Source organism: Bubalus kerabau, chromosome 10 (genome assembly GCF_029407905.1).
Source record: "Bubalus kerabau isolate K-KA32 ecotype Philippines breed swamp buffalo chromosome 10, PCC_UOA_SB_1v2, whole genome shotgun sequence".
Classification (NCBI taxonomy): domain Eukaryota; kingdom Metazoa; phylum Chordata; class Mammalia; order Artiodactyla; family Bovidae; genus Bubalus; species Bubalus kerabau.
This window is the reverse complement of record NC_073633.1, coordinates 99069807-99087161: the sequence shown is the minus strand read 5'-3', so window position 1 is coordinate 99087161 and position 17355 is coordinate 99069807. Positions and strand designations below refer to the sequence as shown.

Genomic DNA, 17355 nt, shown 5'->3' with positions numbered 1-17355 from the left:
CAATCGTGGCCAAGCCATCCCTCCCAGTCTGAGTGGGACCAACCTGTTTAATAACAAGCGACTTTGGAGGCACCAGGGCTTCCTCTTTGCTCTCCTGGACCATCTGCTGTGGGACCCCGGCTGACTCCAGAACACTGGAATTGTCCCATGGGGTGGAGGGCTCTATGGTGAGAAGCTGTCTCCTCCAGCCACACCCCTATTAAACTGGCCAAGCAGCGAGGGGGCCCTGCGGCTCCCCACCAGCCTTGGCCAATCTTCCCACAGCTTCAGGAAGGACTGAGCCAGAGTCACCCAGTAAAGATGCTCCCTCATTCTCAGAAACAGTGTGAGATCATAATGTTTTCTGTTTGTAGCCTCTTCTTGGCATGATTTGTTACGTGGATCTCGAGACCTGAGAAACCTTGTCAAATAAAGATTCTCTAACAATCTGTTGCGGCTGCAGCAGACCTGGGATTTGGTCCTTTAACAAGATGCAGGTGATGCCAATGGGCCTACACGTGGTCCACGAGGAGCCAGGGCAGTGGCTTCAGCTCCCATCCCGCCTCCAGCCACCTGCAGTTGCACAAACCAGTGTGGCATCTGCAGCCGCCCCGGCACTCCAGCCTCCGCAGGAGAGTCAGTGCAGCCAGGCGGCGAGGACAGGACAGGATCCCCGAGGACAGGCCAGGACCCCCGAGGACAGGCCAGGACCCCAGAGGACAGGCCAGGACAGCCTCACACAGGGACGGTGACCAGCCAGACGGCCAAGCCTGCCGGGGAAGGTTGCACGGTGGTTCTGTGAGCCCTATGCCTCCTGGTGAGTTCTGGTTGCCTTAATCAGTGTTTACTCAGTGGCCTCTGGAAAGTTCTGGTTCCGTTTAATTCAGAGTTTGCTCAGTGGACTCCGGAAGGTTCTGGTTTCATTTAATTTCGACTTCTCAGTGAACTCCAGAAGGTTCTGGTTCTGTTAATTCCATGTTTGCTCACGGACTCCAGGAGGTTCTGTGTGTCCTGGTCCGGTTCAATCTCGAATAATTATAATTATTATTTCTTGTCGAATCCCCCAAAAAGCTATATCTTTTGGCTTGTTTTAACCACTATATTTATGGAAATGCATAGCTTTAATTTTTAGCATAAGGAATGTTAGGATGTTTGACTTTGTGTAGGCTTTTCTGTTCCTTAAAAAAAAAAAAAAAAAAAAAACAAACACTTGGCAGTTATAAAGATGTTTCTGTGCTTCTGCTGCCTGATTTAGCACACACAAATTTCCAGGAGCAACATCAGTACATCAAAGGATGTTCTTAAATAATTCATATAATTAAATTAAAGCTGCTTCAGAGCACCTTTCAGAGTCTGGAACATTTTTGATTGCAAGTGAGTCTCCAAAAGGACTTCTCAAAAATAAATGGTGATGGCAAAACCAATACAATATTGTAAAGTAATTAGCCTCCAATTAAAAATAAATAAATAAATAAATGAATGGTGAGTGGGTAAAATATGCATTTAAGAGTTTGTTGTATATATTATTTTATGACATTAGGAAAATAAGGAAAGTAGGCATAGGAATAATGACCTTTTATAAACAATACAGGAAAGTGCCTTCTTTATTATTTAAAAAAAAAAATTGGCTATGAACTTGCAAAGCAAAACAAATGCCTACCTAAAGCCTTTTTCAGCTGCTGTCTCTGTATTGGAGGGCGAGTTGATAGGCTTGCACTGTTTCTCCATAGATCAGAAGAAGGAAGGAGAAGTATGTCTAGAATATTCAGATTAAGTAATAATCAGTAAAATAGTCTCACTGTCCTGTGTCCCTGAGAACAAAACATAACATCAGAAAGGTTCATAAATCCAGTTCAAGAAAGAACGATTCATTAGAATTGCAAAACGACATAACTACTAGATTTTACTAAATGGTGGTAGTAGTAAATATATTTTCTGAAATTTTAGTTTTTTTTTTTTTCATGACTTCCATTCAATTAAAATAGAAATACCTGAATTTAGATGTAACGCCCCACAAGCTTAGGAAATCCTTGTCCTGTTATTTTACATATGTTTTTTCTAACAACCTAATCTGACAATCTCCCTGCAGTTAAATTATCTCACGGGCTTTCAAAATCTACAATTGCAATTACTTCTCACAAAAAATGTAGTTATTCATTATATTGTATACTACATCCATTCAGTTGCATTGGTACCCTACCAGAGAAGATAATAAGGAAAGTGAGATTAATTTTTTGGCCTTTCTGACATTTTAATTCTGTAAATTTTTTTCAACAAGGAACAGTAAATTTCATACCTGGAGTAGGTGTAAATCTTGAAGCGTTTATAGTCTTTAGTCCCAACTGAATAATAACTTTGCTACTAAAATGATTTAAAATTTACCAAAATAAAGGGCTGAATGGTACAAAAGGTGGAGTTTTCTATTAATTTATCTTGTCTATTGGCCTTGAGTCTTAATAACAGAGAATGAGAGAAGAGTGTCTAAAATAAACATTGAATTTATGTTGTCTTAATTTTTAAAAGTCACAAACTTGTGTAATATTTATAACTAAAACATATGATAGGAGATGGTGTTTAGAAGTTGGGAAAAGACGAGATCAAAGAAAAAGGTTAGCAAGACTGGCAAAGGCCTCAATGTAACTGAGGTGTAACTTCTGCAAGAGGAATAACATTTTTTAATATGCCACTGCTTACCAGGTTCTCTTCCATTTTTCAAGGTCATGATTACTGCAGTATTTTCCTAATAGTGTTTATAATTATGAGCAGAATCTTTCATGTCTCATCGAACATGCCTCTATAAGTTTTTGTATACTAGTGGATATGCTTAATAAATGAGTTAGAAGTTATATGAGTAGTGATTATTGATTTTTTTTCATTCTATAAAACTTCACAAGCTAGTCAAAAACCATTGGTCCAAGTATTTTCATTTTAAGGAATTTTCCATAATATGTCACAAAGTGCTCCTTTAAGAGGAATTTCTTTATTCTGTTCAACGGAGTAAATATGATTCAGTATTAATCTGTAGGTAGACCATGATGAAATGCATAATCTGCTCATCTTTTAAAGCTGTTGCTGTGTGTCAATAAATGTGTACGGGATAGGAAACCGTTAGTATTTCCATATTTGACTTTCCTTTCATCACACAAGCCATACCTCCTTATTGTCTGTATATATGCCCATGATTTTCTTAAGAGAAAAATGAAGCTAGCTCATTAAGCGGAGAAGGCAATGGCACCCACTCCAGTACTCTTGCCTGGAGAATCCCATGGACGGAGGAGCCTGGTGGGCTGCAGTCCATGGGGTCGCTAAGAGTTGGACACGACTGAGCGACTTCCCTTTCACTTTTCGCTTTCATGCATTGGAGAAGGAAATGGCAACCCACTCCAGTGTTCTTGCCTGGAGAAGCCCAGGGATGGGGGAGCCTGGTGGGCTGCTGTCTATGGGGTCACACAGAGTTGGACACGACTGAAGCGACTTAGCAGCAGCAGCAGCAGCAGCTCATTAAGCGGAAGGAAGTAAAGGTGTCCTAATCATAATAACTAAGCTCTGTCTATAAAATATTTTATACAAACCAAACTATGGAAAATAGAAAATCTTAAATTATGTGCTTATATTTCATTCCTGTCCAAGAAATCTCCACACAGTTCTAGAGAACAAATTTAACAATGCCGAGTGGTGGTAGAGGCTTTTATTTAAGGATGTTTGTAAGTGAAATGGTTTCTAGGCTTTCCTGCAGCTGAGACATTCTCCTGATACCCATGGGTCTGAGCTGGAAATAGTGAGAAACTAAAAAGTAAGAAAAGATAGTTTCAGGGCACATTCCTTCAGCAATTTGTGCTCAAAAATTTCTGAGATGAGCTAGATAAGGGGTTAGGTTTGAGTAAACGGCAAAATAAACAATGCATTTTAACATATGGAGGCAGCCAACCTGCAAACTAGCACAAAATACAAATATATCTTTATATTGGGGAAATAAACAACATTGTTTAGTAGGGTTTCACCATTGAACCAGAAGACAGAAAATTCCTTGGATCATGTCCTTCCCCTGATGCTTATTAAAAAGGGGGGTAATAAAAGCACCATCAGCAATCAATTTAGAAAATAGGCACAATCTCCTACAATACTCTTAAAGGTGATAGCCAGTAAGATCACCACACACATATAAACAGTAAGGAGTGATTCTATAGAAGTCCTACTTAAGATTTGACAAAGCTCTGACAGTTCTCATAATATACCTTGTTAACAAGAGTAACTGAAAACCAAACAGTAAAACACGAGGGTTGGAGAAATGACCCACAGCCTTACCACTCCACCTAAAAATGATATATGTCACTTCAAGCAGAGAGAAAAAAATTCATTCGAAAGACAGAGTATTGTTTCAACTGAATTTTGCTGCTCACTCCTCCATTTCCCTGGTCACACAGGAGTGGCTACAACACAAATATCAGCAGATTTTCATTCTGCAGCTTTGTTCAGACCTTGCTTTTATAAGGAATTTTGATTGACTGGTTAATTGATCATGATTCTGTTTCCACTCGCCAGAGGCCAGTTTATTTTCTCTCTGCTACCTTTTAATGAGAGCTTGATGTATTGGAAGGAAGGCGGGAGGGATGGAAGAAAGAAGGAAACAAAAAGACAAAGAATCATCCTGGAAAAATTATAGCACAAAGAATAGAATGTAAACCTCTTTATCATTTCTTACTTTCAGTTCAGTTCAGTCACTCAGTCATGGCCGACTCTTTGTGACCCCATGAACCGCAGAACGCCAGGCCTCCCTGTCCATCACCAGGGTGATGTCCCAGAGATCACCCAAACCCATGTCCATCGAGTCGGTGATGCCATCCAACCATATCATCCTCTCTCATCCCCTTCTCCTCCTGCCCTCAATCTTTCCCAGCATCAGGGTCTTCTCCAATGAGTCAGCTCTTGGCATCAGGTGGCCAAAGTATTGGAGTTTCAGCTTCAACATCAGTCCCTCCAATGAACACCTAGGACTGATCTCCTTTAGGATGTACTGGTTTGATCTCCTGACAGTCCAAGGGACTCTCAAAGAGTCTTCTCCAACACCACAGTTAAAAAGCATCAATTCTTCGGCGCTTTCTTTATAGTCCAACTCTCACATCCATACATGACCACTGGAAAGACCATTTAATGCTTTATAATTATACAATAAAAATATAAACTTCATAAAGAGCTCAAACTATAGTTAATGATAAAATTAAATGACAAGGGAGATTTGAAAACAAAGGGAAAAGCATCATACAATAATAAATTAGAAATATTAAGAAGTGTAATGTATCTAAAAATATATGTACTAATAATTAACTCTTGAAAGTAGTGACAGCAGCTAAAAATTATTGGTAGATAAAACTACACAAATGCAACTATTATAAATGGGAAAAATGGTTGATAAACTGGTGTGTGGGAGCACCAGATGCAAAAATGTAGATAATAAAACCAGTTAGATTGCTGTGTAGGTAACAGAGGCCCATCATTTGGAAGATGGTAAGATTTAAGATGTTTTTGGAGGTAGAGGCAACTGGATATGGTGTTAGAAGTAAAAATCAAGAATGAATAAGGAGTGAATTGTATAGTTTTGGTCTGGTGCAATGGATGGTGTCATCTATTTTGAAAGCAAAACATTCAGTGTATTACATGGGAAAATATTTGGAATGTGTTTTGGACATATTCAATTTGAAAGCATTTTAGCTTCTAAGCAGAAGTTCCAAGAAGATATCTGGGCATATGTCCAGATTGTAAGGAAGAGATAAAGGTTAGAAAACTAAACTGGAGATTCAGCAAGCTAGAGAGTGGCCTTTGAAACCATAAAAGTGGATAAAATTTCCTAGACAGAGGGCATAAAGCGAGAAAAGGATTCAGAAGAAGGATAAGAATCTCTGCAAAAAATAGAGATCTATTAATAGTACAGGAATAACTGGGCTTCTCTTGTGGCTCAGTGGTAAAGAATCTGCTTGCCAATGCAGGAGACATCGGTTTGATGCTTGGGTCAAAAAGATCCCCTGAAGATGTAAATGGAAATCCACTCATGTATTCTTGTCAGGAATATCACATGGACAGAGGAGGCTGGAAGGCTACAGTCCATGGGGTTGCGAAAGAATCAGACATGACTTCACTACTGAACAACAACAACGTAGGAATAATTGCCTGAAAAAAGCCTTAGAAGGAGTGTTCAAGGCAGGAGGAAAATATGATTGTGTAGAGGCATAGAAGACTAGAGGACAGCATGCTTATTGAGATAGGGATGGGGAGTGTTCAACAGTGTAAAATTTTTCTGAGAGTTCAATAAAATGAGGGAAAATTTGGTTTTCACAAGCTTTTATTCCTAGTAACACTGGTCACTTCCTATGGTGCAGTGGGATAAAACCCCAGTTAAAGGGAGTTGAGAGAGAATAGGAGAAGACAAAATAGAGACAGCCAGCATAGACAACTCATAGAGAACTATTTACCATGAATCGAAGCAAGCAAGTTTTGAGGATGGTTGAAGGAAAGTGTAGACAAGATATTCTGATGAGCGTAAACCTGACAGAGTTTTGAAATAAATGTGAGTAGCCCAGGAGAGTAGGATAAAATGTTGATGCAAGAAATATAGGAGCTAATTTCAGGAATACCATTCCTGAAAAATTGAAAGGAGATGGGAAACAGAGCAGCACAAATGGAAGATTCAGTTTAGAGACCAAAGGGACGTATCCACTGTAGCAATAAGGAAGTCAAACTGTAGTCGTGTAGGTTCATAAAATTGGTAATTTGTGGCAATACTCACATGGATTTTATTATTGAAGTATCAGTTCAGTTCAGTCGCTCAGTCGTGTCCGACTCTTTGCGACCCCATGAATCGCAGCACGCCAGGTCTCCCTGTCCATCACCAACTCCCAGAGTTCACCCAAACTCACATCCATCGAGTCGGTGATGCCATCCAGCCATCTCATCCTCTGTCATCCCCTTTGCCTACTGCCCCCAATCCCTCCCAGCATCAGAGTCTTTTCCAATGAGTCAACTCTTCTCATGAGGTGGCCAAAGTACTGGAGTTTCAGCTTTAGCATCATTCCTTCCAAAGAAATCCCAGGGCTGATCTCCTTTATTTATTTTTTTTTTTAATTTTTTAATTTTATTTTATTTTTAAACTTTACATAACTGCATTAGATCTGCCAAATATCAAAACTAATAGAATGGACTGGTTGGATCTCCTTGCAGTCCAAGGGACTCTCTAATTTTATGTTAATTATTGCTATAGAGCAAAATGATTCAGATATATATGTATATATACATTCTTCTTCATATTTTCCATTATGGTTTACTATAGGATATTGAATATAGTTCCCTGTGCTACACAGTAGGAACTTGTTCATATGGATTTTCTTGATAAAAGATGTTGTAGTGCCATCAGCTGAAAGTTATGAAAGAGGGTTGGAAAAGAATAAGAGGGATTTGAGAGGCTGTGAAAGAGTCCTCTTTGAGAATAAGGGAATGAATTAACCAGGCAAGTGTTGAAGGCTTGTCTGGCAACATTGAGTATCCATTTGAAATTTGTGGTTATAAATTTGAAATGCATCTACTCATCAAAATATTTTTTTTTGCAAGCAATGTTCTGATGCTATATATGATTGCATGTATTGTTAATAGGTTTGTCAAGCAAGCACTTTCTTGAGACAGGAAAGGGAAAATAAATAAATTTTCAATTTATTCATTTTATTCAAATTTTCTCTTGGGTTAGCAAAAAAGTCCACTCACGTTTTTCTATAAGCTGTTATGGAAAAACCCAAATAATATTAAAATATGGAATATTGTCCTAGTAGGGATATGAAGATCTGTGGAGAACAGGCATTATAAAAAACAAGTCTTAGAGTTAATGGATTGAAACATCTCAAAGAGCAAGCTGGAGAAATAAGACAAAAATATTTAGAGAGTGGAGGAGTTGAAACAGATTCTATAGTTGTTGCCAATCTGGTGATGACTAAGGATAGAATCTCTGTGAGTAGGTGATTGTAGTAGAGTGTAAAAAAATTATTACTGATATGTATAAAATATTACTAATGTAAACTAGAAGTCAAGAAATGGAGAGGCATGTATAAGAAGCCACATAATTGATAGTTATTTTATTAAAAAGAAACAAAAATTATGCTTTTAACATCAATGATTCCTTAACCACTTTCTACTCCAACACAAGCAAGTGATATAACATCCCATCATCAATCACACAATACTTATTCTAAAGGGAAAGGTGCGTTTGAGGCCATGCCACCTTAGAAGGTTAATTTTATAGCATTACTGAGAGACATATAAGACATTTCACATTTGGAAAAGTACTTTGCCTCAATAGCCCTTCCTCTGAACCATACCCAAGTAAGCATGATTAACCATTTTTATTATTACTCTTTTTTTTTTAACTTCTCAGAGATTTGGCACTATTTTATTTTTTTAAATTTATTTTCAGTTGAAGGATAATTACTTTGTAATACCGCATTGGTTTCTGCCATACATCAACATGAATCAGTCATAGGTATACATATGTTCCCTCCCTCTTGAACCTCCATCCCACTTTCAACCCCTTCACAGCCCTCTAGCTTGTTACAGAGCCCTTGTTTTATACCAAATTCCTGAGAGTTAATAAGAAATACATGATATAATATTCCTCTATTATGGAAACTTAAAATTATAAGTTATGTGGAGAGTTTATCACTAGATTTGCTGTCTTCAAAATAGGCAGTGATCAAGGGCAATATCACTTCAAGAATGGGTAATGATGGTTGTAAATTTCTAACATGATTTCCAGAGTATGCCCATGGCTGATTTCCCACTAAAAGTACCGTACAGATGATCTATAGAAGAATGAATCAATTATTACACACAAAGTATTTGGGCCTGAGCTCATTTGTCTGGAGTTTAGATTAGATTTGATTCAGGGAGGAGAAAAATTATTTTCTTTGAATAATTGAATAGCTAGGTTCTGATGCCAAACTATCCCGCCATTTGATCCTCTGAGATACCATTTTTATACATCATCCATATTTTAGAAATGTAGTATCTGATACTTCAAATAGCTATATGATTGCTTGAGATGGCAGTGATTAAAGTATAGAACTGGAATTTGGACTCATGTTTTCTAATTCTCAAAGTCACTGTGCTCACCATTATGCAATAGATGCCTGCTGGTCACAAAGGCTTTCGCTTCACCCTGTCAGGGTTTGGTTTACAGACTTGAGTACTAACTGAGAACACTTTTTAGATGATAGAGTAGAAATTTCATTTTTTGTAATAGTGAACTTTGACATCCTCATAGTGGTGACTGAGTTGGTGAATAGGACAAACACTGCAGAATCATAAATATGCTTTAATCTTAATCTAAAAGCAATATAAATGCATTCCTATTTATTTTAGTTAATTCATAAAGAAGACATCAGTTTGGTTCTTTTTAATTCATATAATATTCTTTAGGACTTTTAGCACTCAGTGAACTAAAATGGACTGGAATGGGTGAATTTAACTCAGATGACCATTATATCTACTACTGTGGGCAAGAATCCTTTAGATGAAATGGAATAGCCATCATAGTCAACAAGAAAGTCCAAAATGCAGTACTTGGATGCAATCTCAAAAATGACAGAATGATCTCCATTAATTTCCAAGGCAAACCATTCAATATCACACTTATCCAAGTCTATACCCTGACTAATAATACTGAAGAAGCTGAAGTTGAACAGTTCTATGAAGACCTACAAATCCTTCTAGAACTAACACCCAAAAAAGATGTCCCTTTCATTACAGGGGACTGGAATACAAAAGTAGGAAGTCATGAAACACCTGGAGTAACAGGCAAATTTGGCCTTGGAGTACAGGATGAATCAGGACAAAGGCTAACAGTTTTGCCAAGAGAATGCACTGGTCATAGCAAACACGCTCTTCCAACAACACAAGAGTAGACTCCACACATGGATATCACCTGATCATCAATACCAAAATCAGATTGATTGTATTCTTTGCAGACGAAGATGGAGAAGTTCTATATAGTCAGCAAAAACAAGAACAGGAGCTGATTGTGGCTCAGATCATGAACTCCTTAATGCTAAATTCATACATAAATTGAAGAAATTAGGGAAAACCACTAGACCATTCAGGTATGACCTAAATCAAATCCCTTACAATTATACAGTGGAAGGGAGAAATTGACTCAAGGTATTAGATCTGATAGAGTTCCTGAAGAACTATGGACGGAGCTTCGTGACATTGTACAAAAGGCAGGGATCAAGACCATCCTCAAGAAAAAGAAATGCAAAAAGGCAAAATGGTTGTCTGAGGAGGCCTTGCAAATAGCTGTGAAAAGAAGAGAAGTGAAAGGCAAAGGAGAAAAGGAAGCATATACCCATTTGAATGAAAAGCTCCAAAGAATAGCAAGGAGAGATAGGAAAGCTTTTCTCGGTGATCAATGCTAAGAAATAGAGGAAAACAACAGAATGGGAAAGACTAGAGATCTCTTCAAGAAAATTAGAGATACCAAGAGAAATCGTCATGCGAAGATGGGCAAAAGAAAGGACAGAAATGGTATGGACCTAACAGACGCAGAAGATATTAAGAAGAGGTGGAAAGAATACACAGAACTATTCAAAAAAGATCTTCATGATCCAGATAACCACAATGGTGTGATCACTCACCTAGAGCCAGACATCCTGGAATCTGAAGTCAAATGGGCCTTAGGAAGCATTACTAGACAAAAAGCTAGTGGGGGTGCCTTCACTCCAGTTGAGCTATTTCAAATTCTTAAAAATGAAGAAAGGCATTGCCAAAGAATGTTCAAACTTCCACATACTTTCACTCATCTCACACGCTAGCAAAGTAATGCTCAAAACTCTCCAAGCCAGGCTTCAGTAATACATGAAACGTGGAATTCCAGATGTTCAAGCTGGTTTTGGGGAAAGGCAGAGGAACCAGGGATCATCAAATTGCCAACAACTGTTGGATCATCAAAAAAGGAAGAGAGTTCCATAAAAACATCTATTTCTGCTTTATTGACTATGCCAAAGCCTTTGACTGTGTGGATCACAACAAACTGTGGAAAATTCTTAAAAGATGGAAATTCCAGACCACCCATCCTGCCCCCTGAGAAATCTGTATGCAGGTCTAGAAGCAACAGTTAGTACTGGACATGGAACAACAGACTGGTTACAAATTGAGAAAGGAGTATGTCAAGGTTGTATATTGTCACCCTGCTTATTTAACTTATTTGCAGAGTACATCATGAGAAACACTGGGCTGGATGAAGCACAAGCTGGAATCAAGATTGCTGGGAGAAATATCAATAACCTCAGATATGCAGATGATACCACCCTTATGGCAGAAAGCGAAGAAGAACTAAAAAGTCTCTTGATGAAAGTGAAAGAAGAGAATGAAAAAGTTGGCTTAAAACCCAGTATTCAGAAAACAAAGATCATGGAATCTGGTCCCATCACTTCACGGCCAATAGATGGGGAAACAGTGGAAACAGTGACAGGCTTTATTTTGGGGGACTCCAAAATCACTGCTTATGGTAACTGCAGCCATGAAATTAAAAGAGTCTTGCTCCTTGCAAGAAAAGTTATGACCAACCTAGACAGCATATTAAAAAGCAGAGATATTACTATGCTAACAAAGATCTGTCTAGTCAAAGCCTTGGTTTTTCCTATAGTCAAGTATGGATGTGAGAGTTGGACTATAAAGAAAGCTGAGCACTGAAGAATTGATGCTTTTGAACTGTGGCACAGTTGAACTGTGGAGAAGACTCTTGAGATTCCCTTGGACTGCAAGGAGATCCAACGAAATCAGTTAAATGTTCATTAGAAGAACTGATGTTGAAACTGAAATTCCAATATTTTGGCCACCTGATGTGAATAACTGGCTCATTGGAAGGGACCCTCATGCTGGGAAAGACTGAAGGCGGGAAGAGAAGGGATGACAGAAGATTAGATGGTTGGATGGCATCACTGAGTTGATGAGTTTGATCATGTTCCTGGAGTTGGTGATGGATGGGGAAGCCCGACGTGCTGCAGTCCATGGGGTCACGAAGAATTGGACAGGACTAAGTGACTGAAATGAGCTTTAGTCTTTTTGTAACTCTCATTCCCTCCATACAATCTCTTGTCCTCATTCCTTGGGATATTTTATCCTTTAAGAAAAAGATGTTATGATGTATCTCATGCTACATGATCAGGATCAATGATCTTATTTTTTCAGTATTAGGATGTAAGTCAGAAAGCTTAATTAACCTAAAATAAATGCATAAAATATTATATAACTGCAAAAAATACATATTTAATCACACATTGCCTGGCCATCAACATTGCTTATAAAAGTATTACAATAATATATTAGGTATATATTTTCATGATATCTGTATTTAATTTTATGGATATTATATGTAAAAAAATTACTGGTTTAAATGTTTAATTGGCAAAAAAAAAAAAAATGGACCATTTAAGTAGGTGTTCATCTGCCCAGTCATGTCCAACTCTTTGCAACCCCATGAACTGCAGCATACCAGGCCTCCGTGTCTCTCACTATCTCCCTAAGTTTGCCCAAGTTCATGTCCATTGTATTGGTAATGCCATCCAGTCATCTCATTTTCTGATGCCCTCTTATCCTTTTGCCCTCAGTCTTTCCCAGCATCAGGGGCTTTTTCAATGAGTCAGTTTTTTGCATCAGGTGACCAAAATACTGGGGCTTCAACATCTGTTCTTCCAATGAGTATTAAGGGTTGATTTCCCTTAAGATTGACTGGTTTGATTCCTTGCTGTCCAAGGGAATTTCAAGAGTCTTCTCTAGCACCATAGTTCAAAGAAATCAATTCTTTGGTTCTCTGCCTACTTTATGGTCCGACTCTCACAACCGTACAAGACCACTGGGAAGACCATAGCCTTGACTATAAGGACCTTTGTCAGCAGGCTAATGTCTCTGCTTTTCAACACACTGTCTAGGTTTGACATAGCTCCTGCCAAGAAGCAATCATCTTTTGATTTCATGGCTGCAGTCACCATCCATAGTAATCTTAGAGCCCAAGAAAATGAAATCTGTCACTGCTTCCACTTTTATCCCATCTATTTGCCATGAAGTAATGGGCCAGATGCCATGACCTTAGTTTTTATAATATTTAGTTTTAAGCCAGCTCTTTCACTCTCCTCCTTCACCCTCATCAAAAGGCTCTTTAGTTCCTTTTCACTTTCTGCCATTAGAGTGGTATCCCCTGCATATCTGATGTTATTGATGTTTCTCCAAACTATTTTGATTCCAGCTTATAATTCATCCAGTCTGGCATTTTTCATGATGTTGTCAGTTTATAGGCTAAATAAACAAAGTGACAGCAGACAGCCCTGTCATACTCCTTTCTCAATCTTGAACCAATCAGTTGTTCTATACAGCGTTCTAACTGTTGCTTCTTGACCTGCATACAGGTTTCTCAGGAGACAGGTAAGATCATCTGGTATTCCCATCTCTTTAAGAGCTTCCCACAGGTTGTTATGATCCACACAGTCAAAGACTTTGAGGGTAGTCCATGAAACAGAGGTAGATGTTTTTTCTGGAATCCCTTGCTTTTTCTATGACCCAGAGTATGTTGGCAGTTTGATCTCTGGTTCCTGTTCCTTTTCTAAAACCCGGTTGGGCATCTGAAAGTTTTTGGTTCCCATAATACTGAAGCCTAGCATGCCAGATTTTAAGCATGACCTTACTAGCATGGGAGATGAGTGCAATTGTCTGAAGGTGAGAGTATTCTTTAGTACTACCTTTCTTGGAATTGGGATGAGGATTGACCTTTTCTAGTCCTTTGGCCATTGCTGGGTCTTCCATATTTGCTGACATACTGAATGCAACACCTTAATGGCATCATCCTTTAGGGTTTTGAATAGTTCTACTGGGATTCCATCACATCCACTAGCTTTATTAACAGCAGTGCTTCCTAAGGCCCACTTGACTTCAGAATGTCTGGCTCTGGGTGACTGACCACACCATCGTAGTAAACCAGTTCATTAAGATCTCTTTTGTACAGATCTTCCATACATTATTTCCATCTGTTCTAGATCTCTTCAGCATCAACTAGGTCTCTACCATTTCTATTTAAATGGTACTGTCCCTAAAAAATAGTAAAAACTGAAATATTTATTTCTGAATACTTAAGATTATGTTTGAATATATTCACTTGGTTATGTTCATGTCATAAACTTTTTATTAAAAATTAGGTAGTAAAATTTTGTATATATAGGTACCTCCCTAGATTTTTTTGTTGGATGCTTGTATTTCTTATACTTATAGGTTCTATAGCCACATTGACATCACCCTCTTCAAGCAAAAATCTTGTGATGCTGAGTTTATGTTATTGACACCAAGTCTATATCTTGGTTGAGGTGAAGATGGCAGAGAATTAACATATAAGCAAGTACTCTATACCCCAAGTATTTTTCATATACATATTCATTTCATATTCAGGATACTCCTGGTAAGGGAAGATACCAGAATTCCCATGTTACAGATGAAAAATAGGAAACTCTGGAATATACAATTATGAGTATTGGAGCCAAGTTTCAGTAACGCCCCTGTCTGCCTCGTGATGACAACCCTACCACACATCTGTGACATCTCAAAACTCTTCAGATCAATCTGGAAGTAGACAATTCATGCACCACGACTCCAACAAATGCCCAAATTTCTCTAATTTTCTCTGTGTGGTTTCTTATTTCTGGTCATGTGCATTCTCTTATACTGTAAACTCCCAAATGTCAGAGGCTGTGTCCTCTGTTTCCAATAAAATTCTTGACCCCTTACAGTGGGTTGATCAACACATACTGCTAATAGTTAGATGAGACTATGAGTATTAACAAAAAAATTATTTTTCTTGGCACATGTGGATCAAGCTTTCTGCAGGCTCGTTTTCACATTCCATCTGAGCCCACATGTCATTAGAAACAACCCATTGACATAATGCGAAATGTCTGTTCATTTGTGTGGAAAGATGAGGGGCCCCATCCAGACAACTGTGCAAACATTAAACAGTCACATAAAATAAACTCCTAACATTATATATGAACACTGAAGTCAGGAGATTTTGTGAAGTGGTGAGTGAAAGGGAAGTTCAAAAACATGAATATTTAGATATTTAGGCAGAGCAATAAAGGAGTGGTAGAGATATAGGACATTGCTCTGTGATTTAATTAATCATTGCTTAGCTGGGGAATGGGTGGGATTCTAGAGTCCACTCAAGTGAGGGAGAGTGGGATTGTGTAGTGACCTGGTCGTGGTATGGTATGGTTTGGGAGAAGACTAACAAAGGAGGAAAGGGACTGAACAAAAACAAAAGAGTGAGAATTGGAGAAAGGGAGGGGTGCTTCAGTATGTTTTGGAGTCTACAACAAAGAATATAGAATGTCTAAAGTTCTGAAGTAAAAAGGAGAACAGTAGCAAAATTGGAAATGCTCATACAATTCCTTCACTCTGCTTATGCAACAAGGACCATTTATTCATCCTTTAATCAACACCAGTTATCACCTTAGCAAGATGAATGGAAAAAGTGAATTGTAGGACATGGAAGCAAAATGTAAATGTTTCTTCTCTCCATGTTTCATTGGCATCCATGGGAGAATGGATATTTTATTAATACTAAACAATTGTTTGTATTGAACAGTTGCCAAGTCATGTCTGACCTCTTCATGATGCCATGGACTGCAGCATACCGGGCTTCCCTGTCCTTCACCATCTCCTGGAATTTGCCCAAGTTCACTTCCATTGCATCAGTGATACCATCCAACCATCTCAATACTTGTTCAGTATTGAAAGGTCTAGTGTTGCATGTATACAGAATATGATGTTCTTGAACGTGGACACTGATGCAAATAGAGACATGTATGTAGATACTCATAATTAAATATAGGTTAAAAATGGAGATAGCTTTCACCGGTTGTAAGAGCTTCCCAGGTGTGTAGTGGTAAAGAATCTGCCTGCAGTTCAGGAGACACAAGAGACCCATGTTTGATCCCTGGTTTGGAAAGATCTCCTGGAGGAGGAAATGGCAGTCCACTCTAGTATTCTTGCCTGGAAAATCCCAGGGACAGGAGAGCCTGGTGGGCTGCAGTCCATGAGGTCCCAAAGAGTCAGACACAGCTAGCTAGTGTGTGTGTGTGTGTGTGCACACGTGCACACACACACACACACACGCTACATTATACTTTGAATAAAATTCACACTTTTTTTATGGCCTCCAAGATGCTGCATTAATCAGCCTCTATTTATCTCTAGAAACTCATCTGACGTCACTCACCTTTTATACTATATCTTCTGTCAATCTCTAAAATACATTAAATAAGTTCATGAAAGAGGACACTTTATTTAAAATCAAGAAAGGAGGAAGTTAAAAAGATACATGCTTATGATTTATATATTGTCAGTACTGTTCAGTGCAGAGGCAGAGAGTGCTACTGACATGTCAGTTCTCAACCAGATGGTACCTGTAGTAGGCTGAATGGTGGCTTCAAAAAATAATGTTTTTGTTTGTTTATTTGTTTGTTTTTGTCCCTGAAATCTGTGAGCATGACTTAGTTTGGGAGAGAAAATGGCTTCTGTATATGTAATTAAGAATCTTAAGATCAGAGTATCCTGAATTACTTAGGTAGGTCTTTCCTAAGTCCAGTAATAAGTGTCCTTAGAGAGCAGAGAAGTGTAGGTAAAAGTGATGGAATACAGAGGCATAGATGGGAGGGATGTGGCCACAAGCCAAGGAATCCATGGAACACTGAGAGCCATCAGAAGCTGAGAGAGATAATGAAGGGTTCTTCATATAGCTTCCAGAGGAGTGTGGCCTTACCAACATTTTGATTTCAGACCTCCGTTCTCCAGAGCTGTTAGAAAATAAATTCTTTGTGTTTTAAGCCTACAAAAATATTCAGTTCAGTTCAGTCACTCAGCCGTGTCCGACTCTTTGCGACCCTACGAATTGCAGCAAGCCAGGACTCCCTGTCCATCACCAACTTCCGGAGTTCACTCAGACTCACATACATCAAGTCGGTGATGCCATCCAGCCATCTCATCCTCTGTCGTCCCCTTCTCCTCCTGCCCCCAATCCCTCCCAACATCAGAGTCTTTTCCAATGAGTCAACTCTTCGCATGAGGTGGCCAAAGTACTGGAGTTTCAGCTTTAGCATCATTCCTTCCAAAGAAATCCCAGGGCTGATCTCCTTCAAAATGGACTGGTTGGATCTCCTTGCAGTCCAAGGGACTCGCAAGAGTCTTCTCCAACACCACAGTTCAAAAGCATCAATTCTCCTGCTCTCAGCCTTCTTCACAGTCCAACTCTCACACCCATACATGACCACAGGAAAAACCATAGCATTGACTAGACGAAACTTT

General features: G+C 38.7%; 1 long non-coding RNA gene across 3 annotated transcripts in view; it reads left to right on the top strand.

Moving 5' to 3' along the window:
• Nucleotides 1-462: 462 nt before the first annotated feature.
• Nucleotides 463-17355, top strand: part of LOC129620691 (uncharacterized) — a 96641-nt gene continuing 79748 nt past the window's right edge. The window contains exon 1 of one of the 3 annotated variants that reach the window (XR_008698669.1): nt 463-796. This is a non-coding gene — a long non-coding RNA (uncharacterized LOC129620691). The remainder of the gene's footprint in view (nt 797-17355) is intronic. The other 2 variants (XR_008698671.1, XR_008698670.1) reach the window with 2 other exon arrangements.